This window comes from Macrotis lagotis, chromosome 1 (genome assembly GCF_037893015.1).
Source record: "Macrotis lagotis isolate mMagLag1 chromosome 1, bilby.v1.9.chrom.fasta, whole genome shotgun sequence".
In the NCBI taxonomy this organism is placed as follows: domain Eukaryota; kingdom Metazoa; phylum Chordata; class Mammalia; order Peramelemorphia; family Peramelidae; genus Macrotis; species Macrotis lagotis.
The window spans coordinates 577,961,526-577,973,545 of NC_133658.1; the positions used below are offsets into that span (position 1 = coordinate 577,961,526).

General features: G+C 36.6%; 1 protein-coding gene across 1 annotated transcript in view; it reads left to right on the forward strand.

Annotated features, from left to right (window-relative positions):
* Positions 1–12,020, forward strand: part of SEC22A (SEC22 homolog A, vesicle trafficking protein) — a 96,540-nt gene that overhangs the window by 59,519 nt on the left and 25,001 nt on the right. The gene's annotated exons all lie outside the window — the stretch shown is intronic.

Below are 12,020 nucleotides of genomic sequence, written 5' to 3' on the forward strand. Positions count from 1 at the left end.
GAAGGAAACTGGAAATTCTAAGAAACTTGAGATGAAAACTTGTATTCCAAGCATGGGGAACAGATTGCAGAGGTACAGAGAGAGGAACAAAAAGACTCAAGAGACTGGAGATGAAAAAAAAAAAGAAACAAAAGAGATTGGAGATGCACTGTCATGTTTGGGGAGTAGCAAGAAGGCCATATTGTCTGGATTGTAGAATGCATGGAGGAGTACAGAGTAAAATTTTGCAGGAAAAGTTAATTGGAGCCAGGTCAGAAAGGATTTAAAATTCTAATCAGAGAAGTTTGTATTTTTCTTAGAGATAATAGGAAGTTATTAGGAGTTATTTAGCATATAAGTGATACAGATGTATCCTTTAGGAAGGTCATAGTTATATAGAAGAGACCAATTGGTGGACTAATACATTAGTTCATGGGAGAAGTGATGGGGGGGCCTAAGCTAGTGAATATAGATGGAAAGAAGAAGATAGATATGAAGATAGAATTAATGAAGTGATGTTTGAAATTATGTTCATATATATGGGATGAAGGAATGGGACAAGTCAAGGCTTTTACTCTATGGTTGTGAACCTAGTTGACTTATAGACAGTTGTACTCTTAAAAGATATAAGGAAGTTTAGAAATGAGATTACTGGGGCAGCTAGGTGGCGCAGTGGATAGAGCACTGGCCTTGGAGTCAGGAGGATCTGAGTTCCAATGTGACCTCAGATACTTAATAATTGCCTAGCTTTGTGACCTTGGGCAAGTCATTTAACCTCACTGCCTTAAAAAATTTTTTTAGTTTTTTTTTTTTACTAGGCAATGGGATTGAGTGGTTTGCCCAAGGCTACACAGCTAGGTGATTATTAAGTGTCTGAGACTGGATTTGAACCCAGGTGCTCCTGACTCTAGGGCCAGTGCTTTATCCATTGCACCACCTACCTGTCCCACCCACAGCTTTAAATTTTAAAAAGTTAAAAAATAAAAGGAGATTACCTTTTGGAGGAAAAAAATAGATTCTGTTTTTGACATTGTCTGAGATGCTTGTGGGACAACCCCTTTGAAATTTCCAACAGGAAATTTATGATGCAGGGGTTCTGCAAAGAGACTAAGCCTAAATATAAAAATCTGGAAGTCATCTTCATGTTAATTAAACCCATAGGAACTGTTGGTATCACTAAAAGATATAGGGAGAAGAAAGACTAGGGAGCCTCAAGGAGTGAAGAAAAGGTTTGGAACAAGTACTTTGGGAAGTATTTGATAAGGGAGTAGTAACTAGGTTACTTCTGAATGGTTGGGATTTTTATTTAGTCATTTCAAGTCGTATCTGACTCTTTATGACCCATTTTGGTTTTTTCTTGGCAAAGATACTAGAGTGGTTTGCCATTTCCTTTTCCAGTTCATTTTATAGATTAGAAACTGAGGCACACAGGATTAATTGCTGCTACTAGCTAAGATTGGATGATGGGACTTTGATCTGGACCCAGTCAGTATAGTTAAACAATTTTCTTTAGCAACACGAGTAGGAATGGAGAATATGAACAGTGGAAATAACCCTAGATTGGAGTTTGATACAGTGTGAGCAGTAGGACAACGTGGGAGGAGGGAGACACACAAGAAAGATATTAGAAGACAGTGTAATGTTGAACTTGTTAACTGTGAAGTTGAGATTGTAAAAGAAGAAAAGTTAAACTACATCAGGGGAATAGTCTGGGAGAAGACCAAGGGGAAAACAATTAAAGACCATTGTAATGATAAAGACTAAGATTGAGGAGTGAGGCATAGGGAAAGATGGAATGTTAGGTTTTAAGAGCAGCTAGGTGACACACAGTGGATAGAGCACCAGCTCTGAAGTCAGGAGGATCACAGTTAAGATTTAACCTCAGACACTTAGTAACTGTGACCCTGGACAAATCACGACTCTAATTGCCTCAAAAAGAAAGTTTCAGTAAGATAAAGAGATTTTCAAATTCTTGCTGTGCAAATAGAGCACATGTGATGGAAAGGTCAAGGGTATTATAAGCATAAGTTTTTTACTATTAAAAAAAGTATAATATTTTGTACATTTTGGAAAAATGAGAATCACTTCTGCATTTCTGTTCTTTATTTTCATTGTAGAATTATAGTTTCTTTTGATTCTCTTTGTGACCCTTGTTTCTATTTTAGAGTATTTTTTTTTTAGGTTTTTGCAAGGCAGAGGGGGTTAAGTGGCTTGCCCAAGGCCACACAGCTAGGTAATAAGTGTCTGAGACCAGATTTGAACCCAGGTACTCCTGACTCCAAGGCCGGTGCTTTATCCAATATGCCACCTAGCCACCCCGAGTATTTTTTTTATTAAAGATTTTATTTATTTTGAGTTTTATAATTTTTCCCCTTAATCTTGCTTCCCTCCCCCCTCCCCAAGAAGTCAGTCTGTTAGTCTTTACATTGTTTCCATAGTATACAGTGCTCTAAGTGGAATGGTGTTGAGAGAGAAATCATATCCCTAAGGAAGAAAAATAAAGTATAAGGATAGGAAAATTACATAAGATAAGGGTTTTTTCCTAAATTAAAGGTAATAGTCTTTGATCTTTGTTTAAACTACACAATTCTTTCTCTGGATGCAGATGATCTTCTCCATCGCAGATAGCCTAAAATTGTCCCTGATTGTTACACTGATGGAATGAGCAAGTCCATCAACATTGATCATCACCCCCACCACTGTCAGGGTGTACAATGTTTCTCTGGTTCTGCTCATCTCGCTCAGCATCAGTTCATGCAAATCCCTCCATGCTTCCCTAAATTCCCATCTCTCCTGATTTCTAACAGAACAGTAGTGTTCTATGACATACATATACCATAGTTTGTTAAGCCATTCCCACTAGTAGAGTTTTGCAGTCTATGTCTTCCTTTAGCTCTTTCAACTTCTCCTCTAAGATTTTCGATGCTATAGCATTGGGTGCATACATATTTAGTATTGAAATTACTTTATTGTCTATGATACCTTTTAGGATGATATAGAGTCCTTATTTCTTTTAACGCTATCTATTTTTGCAGCTCTTTTGGCTGAGATAAGGATTGCAACCCTTGCTTTTTTCACTTCAGCTGAAGCAAAATATATTTTGCTCCAACTTTTTACCTTTACTCTATATCTCTGCTTTAAATGAGTTTCTTGTAAGCAGCATATAGTAGGATTCTAGTTTTTAACCCATTTTGCTATTCCCTTATATTTTAAGGGAGAGTTCACATTCAAAGTTATAATTATTAACTCTTTATTGCCCTCCATGCTATCTTCCCTGTATTTGTAGTTTTCCCCTTTTTCCCTTTTATCTGTAATTCCCCAGTATTTTGTTTCTGAATACTGTCACCTTCAGTGTGTTTGCCCTCCTATATCAACCCCACTCCCCTTTCTTTCCCCTTTTCCCTTTTCCCCTACCTCCTTCCCTTCCTTCTGTTAGTTTCCCTTTTCTCCCTCCCCCCCCCCCCCCCCCCCCCCCCGTTTAATACTTGAAAAATAAGTTTTTTAAACTTAACTGAATGGGTAGAAGTAAGCCAAGTCTGATGAGATGAATATTCAGGTGATTTTCACCTCTTTCCTTCTTCCCCTCCATTACAATAGGTCTTTTGTACCTCTTGATGTAATGAGATTTACCCCATTCATTCTCTTCTATCCTCCCATCTCCTTACTGGTCCCCTTTTTTTAAGGAAGTATTGTTTTTAAATCATTCTGAGTCATAGAATAGTTATGAGTGTCCATCACTTCTGGCTAAGTATATTCTCTCTAATAGAGTTACAATTCTTGAGAGTTATTAGAGCCTTTCTCTAAGATAGGGATTTAGCTTGTTTCATCTTATTAGATAGTTTTTTTTTCTTAACCTTTTTTTAAAACCTTTCCATGTTTCTCTTGTGCCTCCTGTTTGATGTCCAAATTTTCTATTTAGCTCTGGTCTTTTCCTCAGGAAATGTTGAAAGTCTCCCAGTTCATTAAATGACCATCTTTTCCACCTGGAAGAGAAGGCTCACCTTTGCTGGATGGTGGATTCTTGGCTGCATTCCAAGCTCCTTTGCTTTTCAGAATATCTAATTTCAGGCCCTTCAATCCCTTAATGTTGATGGAGCCAGGTCCTGCATAATCCTTACTGTGACTCCTTGGTACTTAACTTGTTTCTTTCTGACTGCTTGCAGGATTTTCTCTTTTATCTGATAGTTCTGGAATTTGGCCACATCATTCCTTGGTCTTTTTATTTTAGGATCTCTTTCTGGAGGGGATCGATGTATTCTTTCAATAACTATTTTGCCCTCTGGTTCCATGATATCAGGGTAGTTTTCCATCACTAAATCCTGTAATATTAGTCCAGGCTTTTTTCTCTTCAATGTTTTCAGGAAGTCCTATAATTCTCATGTTGTCCCTTCTCAATCAGTTCTTGAGGTCAGTGGTTTTGCTGTTGAGATATTTTACATTTTTTTCTATTTTTTTGATCTTTTGGTTTTGTTTAACAGAATCTTGTTGTCTCATACAGTCATTAGTTTCTAAAGATTTCATTGTTTGGTTTAGAGAAGAATTTTCTTCATTTACCTTTTGGAACTCTTCTCCAATCTGTAAATTCTATTTTTGAAGGAGTTTTCCATTTGTATTTGTCCAGTTGTATTTTCCAATGTTTTGTTTTTGTGTTGCAGTGTGTTAATTTTCTCCTGAATTTCTTTTCCTAACTTTTCCAGTTGATTTTTAAACTCCTTTCTGATTTCTTCAAGGAAGTCTTTCTGGGCTGGAGACCACTTCAGAACCCTCAGAAATACTAGATCTCTCTGGGTTAGAATCTGGTCCTTCAAAGCATTTTTCCATGGGTCCCACTTTTCACTGTTTTTTTCTTCATTTTTCTAGGATCTTGTGTTGGGGAAGGGGCTGACTCTCAGAGGTTTGCTTTTGAAGATCCTAGGGGCTTTGTTTACTTGGCTTAGTAATTCCAAGGGCCTGCTGGTAAGGGGCACTGGTTGCTTTCTCTGGAGTGATTGAAGCCCTCTCCAAATCTTGGAGGGAGGGAGGGAGGACTGGCAGCAGGCTCTGAGTTGACCTTGAACAATAGACTGGAAGCCAATCTCCCTTTCAGCTGAGTGGGCTCCTTAGTCCACACCTGTGCTTGAGGGGATGGGGGAGTGGGATGGGCCTGCTACCTTTGTTCCTGGAAGAATGCTCCAAAAGTATGGAGTTCAGGTCCCCACTGAGCTGGGTGATTTCCAGGCTGCAGACCTCCCCTCCCCCAAGACATTCTCTAAAGTTGGTTCTCCACCTGCCTCTCACCAAGGTCACTGAGTCTAATGCTGGGCTTTGACTTCCCCCCTCCTTGCTGTCCCTGATCTTCTGGTCTCTTCTCCCGTTTCACCCACCGTCCCCTGAGACTGACCTTGTTGGTAGGTGTTCTTCTCTTAGCTTCTTTTTCTGGGTTTTGTTATCAAGTTTCTCTTAGGTTTCTTTCATGTTATTTTTGAGGGGACACAGGGAGCATTTAACGCAGAGCCTGTCTTCTCTCCGCCATCTTGTCCAGAAGTCCCCCATTTTGATTTTTTTTAGCAAAGATACTGGACTGCTTTGCCATTTCCTTTTCCACCTCATTTTATAGATGAGGAACTGAGGCAAACAAAATCAAGTGACTTGTTCAGGGTCACACAGCCAGTATGTGTTTGAGGCTTTATTTGAACTGAGGGAGATTTCAGACCTCTCTGTCCACTTTGCCTTCTTGGTAGGGACAGTTAGGTGGCACAGTGGATAGAGTACTAGCCCTGGATCAGGAGGATCTGGGTTCAAATCCAGTCGCAGGCACTTAATAATTACCTAGATTGTGACTTTAGGCAAGTCATTTAACTCCATTGCTTTGAAAAAACAAATCACTTTGCCTTCTAGCTGCCCCAACAGCTGATATAATTATGAGATCAATCAATTTTTGATAAGTGGTGACTTTGCCCCTCTCAGTTACAGTTAGTAGGAATGCTTTTACTCTTTCAGAAATCTCATTCTCCCCCCCATATCTTCTTCATAACTTGGAATATTTCTTGCTACTTTAAATAATTCAGTTCAACTGATCTAGGGCCTTTGTAGAGCTAGATATTACCAAAAAGATTCTCTGGCTTTAGAAAAGAATGGATCAACTAAGGGCATTTAAGTCAAATTTAGATAGAACTGAACCCCTGCAATGGATCCTATTTAAATTTTTATATTTATTCTTCTGGCATAGTTCATAAAAACACATACACAATCTCCTTTTGACACATGTGATTTGCACTAATTTGATTTGCATATTATTTAACCTGAATAAGGACTTTAGAGAAGATAAGTAAAAATTCTTCATTTTAAACATGAGTAAACTCAGCTTCAAAGTGGTAAAAATATTTGTCACATGGTAAGCTAGCATTTGAGTTAGGAATACAGTGGGATAAATAGGTTCTCCTGGGACAGTTTTGAAAATGTACAAACCCACAAGTGAATTCAACCAAACAGACCTAAACCTGTTTGTAATGATGGTGTCAGATCTCAGTATCAGATATTTAGAGCTGAAAAGAACCTTGGAATTCCCTTCTTTTATAAAGAAGGAAACTGAAGTCAAGATGGGTAAAGTGATTTGCTCAAAGGCACATAAGTAGTTGGTGACAGAAACAGGATTTGAATTCACATCCTTTCCTAGTTCCCTCCCTCTTCTATTCCCCCCCCATGCCTTCTCTCCATATATACTATTAATAATGTGTGTGTATATATGTGTGTATGTATTATACATGTGTAGGTATATATATATATATATATATACATATATATGCACATGTAATATATATATGTATGTATGTATCTATGAGAGAGAGAGATGTTCTGTACATATCCACACATCACCCAAAGATATATCTTGTATTTATACTTATCTGCATATTGTTTTCCCAGTTAGAATATCAACTTTTTCAGAGTAGGGACAATTCTTTTTTTCTTTCTTTGTATTTTCAGCATTTAGCATAGTCCTATCACATAGTAAGTACTTGATAAATGCTTACTATTGACTTACTGTGACTCCAGATCCAGCACTATTTCCTCGTATCATATTACCTTTATTTATTTATTAAGCTTTCACTATGTATGCAGTGCTGGTTGATGAAGAGGATGCAGAGATAAATGACTTCTTTGTCCTCCAGGGGATTAAAGTCTAGTAGAATTTTATCTTGAATCATTCTTTTTTTTTTTTTTTTTTTGGCAAGGCAAATGGGGTTAAGTGGCTTGCCCAAGACCACACAGCTAGGTAATTATTAAGTGTCTGAGGACAGATTTGAACTCAGGTATTCCTGACTCCAGGGCCGGTGCTTATCCACTGTGCCACCTAGCCGCTCCTTGAATCATTCTTACAATACCTTGTGTTATATACTGTAATTTCATTTTAATTTCTTGGCAAATGTTAAAGAGATTTTACTCATGATAGTATATTAATTCTACAACATAAGAAACTCCTGCAGAATCCTGATTAGCCAGTATTAGGGAAAGTATTGTGGGTCAGAAAATTCCCTACCTCACTAATTAGAAAATAAACCCCACAACTCATCCAGACTTGCCTACTTATTGTTTATCAGTTATGCTGAACAACTTTTCTTCCTTAATCACAATGCTCATTTCATTTCCCCTAGCTGGAATAATCTCTCCTATCATTTCTTAGCTAAGTCCTTCCCTTCCCCCTAGGTCTCTTTAATCCCTATATCCCCCATCTAGCAATTACACTCCCCTCTAAACTCTTAAAATGATTATTGCTTGGGCCAGTCTTTTATCACTTAGACTATTCTGGTTTTTTGCTCTCTGTATTTTTGAGTAAATGTTTTTTAATCTAAGCTCCTGGAAGTTAGGGATAGTATTTAATGCTTTTCTGTATTCCTAGTACATTATTCCTATTAAATGTCCATAAATAAACATTTATGATCATGATTCAATTCAATAAACATTTACTGACTATGCCGAACATACAATAAAAAGCAAAAGGTAGTTCTGCCCTCAACTAGCTTACAGTCTAGTAAGAGAGGTGGAAACAAGTATGCACAAACAATCTATATAAGATAAATAGGAAATTATTAAATGATAAATCACAAAATGGAATTAAGTGGGAGTAGGGAAGGGTTCATGTAGAAAGTGGGATTTTATTTAGGACTGAAAGGAAGCCAAGGAGGTTAATAGTTGTAGTAAAAGAGGGAAAGTGTAACCAGCATGGGGGACAACCAGAGAAAATGCTCAGAGCTGAGAGATGGAGTGTCTTGGTGGAAAAGTCTGGAGGTGGAAGCAGTAAAGAACTTTGAACACTAAGCAGAGGAATCTGAATTTGTTCCTGGAGGGAATAGAAAATTCAATTTTCAAGAGTTGGGTATACACAGTATAATAGTTTTCTAGTTTTCTCCTTTGTGGAAGAAGACATCCAATCTTTTGCCAGAACCAAAAGGTGAATCCTCTGAAATGATTCTTTTTTTTCCCCAATAATATTTTGTATTTTTCTTAATTACATGTAAAGACAATTTTTAACATTATTTCAAAAAAAAATTTAGTTCCAAATTTTTTCCTCCCTGAGACAGTCAGCAATTTGATATAGGTTATACCCCTTCAATCATGCAAAACATTTTATTATATTAGTCATGTGAAAGAAGACACAGACCTAAAAGGGGGGGAAAAAAACAAAAAAAATACAGAAAATGAAAATAATAGTATGCTTTGATCTGTGTTCAGACTCCATTCGTTCTTTATCTGGAAGTGGTTATCATTTTTTCATCACGAGTCGTTTGGAATTGTCTTCAAACATTGTATTGCTGAGAACAGCTAAGTTAATTCACAGTTGATCATCATATACTATTGCTGTAACTGTATACAGTATTCTGGTTTTATTCATTTCATTTTGTATCAGATGTTCATATAATCTTTCCAGGTTTTTTCTGAAATCATTTCTTATAGTACAGTATTATTTAATTTTAATTTTAATTAATTAAAATTTTTATTTGAATCATAAACCACAGTGTGTTCATTTCCCTAATTGATATGCATCCTCTCAATTTCTATTTCTTTGCCACTACAAAAAGAACTGTCATAAATACTTTTTGTACAAATCAGTACTTTTGATGATGTTTATCCTTCGTTCTCAAAGAAGACTGACATCAGGGAGGAGAGAAGGTGCTGTGCTAATAAGTCGCCAGTCTCTCCTTCTCCAGAATCATCTGGGTCCTGTGGTCAGATAAGAATCAGGATGACTAAAGATGGCCCTGGATGCAAGGGAGTCAGGGTTCAGGGACTTGCGTTAAACAGTTAATAATGTAGTGTCAAGTGTCTGAGACAGATTGGAATTCTCATTCTTCTGACTCCAAGACCAGTGCTCTATCTACTGCATCACCTAGCTGCCTTTTACCCCCCTTTCAAAAAATCTTTCCAAAATGTTTCATAAAAAAGTATAACACCTACTTTATCATCAATTTACTTAGGAAAACACTGTTGTCATTCAGCAATTCTACATATGTTTATTGGTCATTTATATATATGGCACAGAGGATTTTTGAGTAAAGTGTTTTGTGAACCTTTAAAAATGTTATATGTAAGTTGCTGTTATTATTGTTGTTTTGTTATTATCATCATTATCATTGTTAATATTCTTATTATGGCAGCCCAGTGGACAGAGTACTGGACCTGGAGACAGGAAGACTCATCTTTCTGAATTAAAATCTGACCTCAGACACTTATTAGCAAGTCACTTAACCCTATTTGCCTCAGTTTCCTCATCTATAAAATGAGCTGGAGAAGGAAATGGCAAATCACTTTAGTATCTTTGACAAGAAAACTCCAAATGGGGTCACAAAGAATTGGGCACAATTGAACAATAATAACAACAGTTATTGTTGTTTTTGTCATTAGTGCTATTTGGTAGGTACTTTGTTAAGAATCGTGAAGGACTGATAGAAATATAAATAGACCTTTCCCTCAGTTCATAATTCAACGAATGCCATATGAGTAGTAAAAGAGTACTTGAAGGGCTTAGAGATTATCTAGTCCAACTCCTTTTTAAACCAGTGGAGGAAAAAAGGATTACTGAGGATAATGCTTATCTAAAGTCACATAAGTATTTAATGACTGGGCAAAGATTGGTAGCAACTTTCTTGACTCTTGAAGTCTTTCGCATATATTATACTGAGTGATCACTCCTGACTGAGGTGATCAGGATGATTTTCAGAGGGGATGGGGTAGGGGGACTTAAGCTGGACCATCAAGTCTGGGTTAGATTTTATTTTATTTTTTTTTTAGGTTTTTGCAAGGCAATGGGGGTTAAGTGGTTTGCCAACAGCTAGGTAATTATTAAGTGTCTGAGGCCAGATTTGAACTCGGGTACTCCTGACTCCAGGGCCGGCTCTATCCACTAACAACCTAGCTGCCCCCTGGGTTAGATTTTAATAGAGGTGAATGGTTAGTAGCATATCATACAGTGGGACCAGTTTGAGTACAAAGACATGCAGGGAGGTGACAGACAGCATGGGATGATTATGATAGCTTACATTTTTGCAGAACTTTAAGGTTTGAAAAGCAAATTACAAATAGTATCTTACTTAATCCTGATAATAGATAAGTGTTGTTTTATTGAGGAGAAAATTGAGGCTTAGAAAAGGTCAAGCAACTAGCCCAAGTTTCACACAACTAGTATCTTAGGATTTAAACTGAAGATTTTTTGTTTTCCACATGGTGGAAAGAACATTTGATTTGACTTCACAAGACTTAGGTTGACTCTTGGTTCACTTAATTACAACTTTTATGGCAGAAACCAATAACTTCACCTATCTGAGCTTCAGTTTTTTTTCATCAGTGTAAAAGAATATGAATAAATGCTTTTCAAACAAAGACTTACAAACTATCAGTGATCATATGAAAAATTGCTCCGAATCACTTATAATAGAATTATTAAAACAAATCTGACATTTTATGTCTTGCAAATTGACAAAGTTGGGAAAAATGGAAATAGTATATGTTGGTGGAATTGTGAATTTTTCCAACCATTCCTAGAAACAATGTAGGATTATTTGAGAAAAATGAGTGCTGTTTATATCATTTGACCCAGCAATATACTTCTTGGGATAAACACATTCATGCCACATGTACACATATACATGCATGTATATGTAAACACACACATATATGTCTGTGTAAACACACATTCCTAGCAGCATAGTTTGGAGTAGCGAGGTACTGAAAACAAATTTTATATATAAATGTAACCATGCAAATGAAAAAGGAAGCCAAACTAAAAGGAAGCTAAACTCTTGAGAAAGTGATTTATCGTAATGGTTTGGGGTAAAATAATGAAACATATTCTTCCTTTTGGCAGAGAAAAAGGTAGAATTTCATTATCATAATCAGATACTAATTTTTTTTCCTTTGATACAAAGGAAGGTTCGCTTCTGACTCTACACTAAGGGGAGTATTCTATCCAGAAAGAACAATTTTGTAAAAACCAAAACCATAAAAAGAACTTTTTTTTTTTTTTTGCAAGGCAATGGGATTAAGTGGCTTACCCAAGGCCACACAGCTAGGTAATTATTAAGTGTCTGAGGCCGGATTTGAACTAAGGTACTCCTGACTCCAGGGCCGGTGCTCTATCCACTGTGCCACCTAGCTGCCCCTGAAGACAATTTTTAACATTCATCTAAAAAAAATTTTGATTTCCAAATTTTCTCCCTCTCCCTCAATACCTCCCTAAGATGGTAAGTAATTTAATAAAAGATATACCTATTCAAATCATTTTACCATATTAGTCATGTTATGAAGGAAGAAATAGACCAAAAGAAAAAAAATCATGAAACATGTTAAATGAAAAATAGTATCCTTTGATCTGCATTCAGATTCCATCAGCTTTTTCTCTGAAAGGATGGAATTTTTCTTCATGAGTCCTTTGGAATTGTTTTGGATCATTGTATTGCTGAGAATAACTACATCATCCATAGTTGATCATCATATAATATTTTTGTTACTGTTTACAATGTTCTCCTGGATCTACTCATTCCACTTTGCATCGGTTCACATGTAAGTCT